Genomic DNA, 2,477 nt, shown 5'->3' with positions numbered 1-2,477 from the left:
AGCGAGGAATTCTCCCCTAATACACACATTGAATATCTTCTTTGGTAGCTCAGAAAATTCCATGACACTGGAACATATGGAGCGGCACTTTCTATTCTTGACTTGTATACCTTCAAAATGAGGAGAATACGGTATGTGATCTCCCTATGACTTTTTATGTTACATCTTTTTTAATGCTCTTTTTATTTGTGGATTTGTGGATTAGTTTCAAACTTCAAAATCAACTTAAAGAGTCTTACATCGCCCCCCCCCCTTTTTTCTTGATGTCAATGATAGCCATATTAGAGTGCTTAGATACATATTATCAAATTTACCATTTGTTCAGGATAAATTTGAATACCAAAGAAATGGATCTGAAGCCCTGATTGCAACTTAGAAATTTCATGGATAAACTGAATTCCCCATTGTATTTAAAAATGCAAATGTTTGTTTTTTGCACTATGAATTTATTGGTGTATTCTATCCTGACACACATGCCTTATTTTCTTTTGTATTAATAGAATTTTGAACATTGAATGAATTGACAGCCCCTGATGAAGAGAATCTTTCTCGAAACGTGTTGGGCATATTTGTATGAAAAATAAATCACCTTTAAGAAAAATTGAAAACCTCTTGTGAAGTTTAACTTATATCATTTGTTCTAAATGTCCTATTTTCTAAAAAATATATTTACTTATATAGAATGTGATATGTACACTATATTTGTTAAATACTATTAGGACTCATAACCTATTGGGCTTATCCAGCCACAGATAGCGTGCAGGGGACGGGAGTTACCAAATTGGGAACTTATTCTGTTTCTATTACCTCTAAAACATGTCATCTTTAGAAACATTAGATACACAGTTTCTCATTGGTCTTCAAACTATAAGGTTCTTCATTATATGGACTACTATAATTAGTTGGCACGCTTGTGCCATGCCTGGAACATTAGGTTTATTTACCAGCACGTAAACCCAGACCCAGGTGCAAGGAGATGGGGCATGACACTACCTCCCCGCCCAATTAGCCCAGCATCTCTCATTGCCCATGCCTTCTGCCATGAAGATTGTCTATCTACTTGGCCTTGCAAAGTATCCTTGTCTTTGAGAATGCACAGGAGTGAGGCCACTCACTATCGTGTCTAGGACTCCAAGTTCAAACTCTATTTTCATCCTTGGCTCATGTGACAGGAGACCACGGTTTGATCCATTTTTCAGGTTTTAAATGCTATCAATGAATTAAACTTGGCACTCTTGGTGTTCTTTCTTTGCACCTTGACAAGGGAAGATTCATCCTCCGCACGTTTGCTCATTTCCAGAATAGATAGATGACTTTGGCTGCTTCAGTCTTGACTTCAGGCCAGACAACCTTGTCTTGCAGCTCCACGATTCTGCTTATTCTTGCTACAACACAGCTTTCCCTTCCCGCTTCATGGGTCCTGGCTTACTAAATTCATGATACTGATGTCCAGCCTCTATATAATGGCGGCTTCGCCTGCATTCTATTCACTACGTATAGCCATCTTCTATGATGACTTAGTCTACCTTGCTTTTCAGCATCTGTACAATTACTGAACGGTTGATTTTCTGCAGCACTTTGTGCATGTATAATCTTCTTCTTTGTATTTAAAAGTTCACTTGATTCTTTACTTCGTCATTAGTTTCTTTACGATCTATATATCCTCTTTAGGCAGAACCTCGGGACGCCGTGCATACTTTTTATGATGTCACTAGCTTATTTTCTTTGCTCTTTCTCATAGTCCTCGATGGAGTTCCTCCCTTAGGTTGTCATCACTTTGGGGATTCATTCGCTAAGGTTGTCTCAACAGGTATCTTCTTTCGAACACACGCTGTGGTATTGGCACAACGGCTGGTATCAAACACGGCACAGTCTCATGTCTCCAACATATGGGAGGAAGGAGGGCAGGATCTCCTGCAGAGGTATGCAGCTGCTCCTCTACAAACGCATGGGGTGGGGTTTGCAGTGGATTGCTTTGTATCTATGTCAGAGGTCTGCGACCTGTAGCTCTCCAGATGTTTTGACTACAACTCCCTTGATCGCTCGCCCATAACTATGCTTGCCACTGACTAGGGACGATCAAGACTTGTAGTCCAAAACATCTGGGGAGCCAAAGTTTGCAGACCCTGCTCTAAGTGCTTGAACAATAGTATTATTGCACTGCCCAATGATATTCCATTGCATCAACCATGAAGTGAGGATGTATAGATCTAGTCAGGGTTGGAAGATTTTACATGGAGGTTTCTGCTAAACTCACTGTATGAGCCCTATTTGGGTAAACGTGTAAAGTCATATCCCCTTAACACTCTAAGGTGTACATTCAACTCAGCGGCCAAGTATAACGCATAATGAAGGAGTCCGTTCACATGTCCCCTATATGGAGAAGCCTGCGTGCTCTGACACTACTACAGTGGTGTTTTTGCCTGGCATAAAAGCATATTAACGCAGCATAACAAAATATAACATAAAGCAACCCG

The sequence above is a fragment of the Ambystoma mexicanum genome, chromosome 2q (assembly GCF_040938575.1).
Source record: "Ambystoma mexicanum isolate Mex_15411 chromosome 2q, UKY_AmexF1_1, whole genome shotgun sequence".
Lineage (NCBI taxonomy): Eukaryota > Metazoa > Chordata > Amphibia > Caudata > Ambystomatidae > Ambystoma > Ambystoma mexicanum.
The sequence above is the reverse complement of the archived record's forward strand: the minus strand, read 5'-3'. Positions refer to the sequence as shown.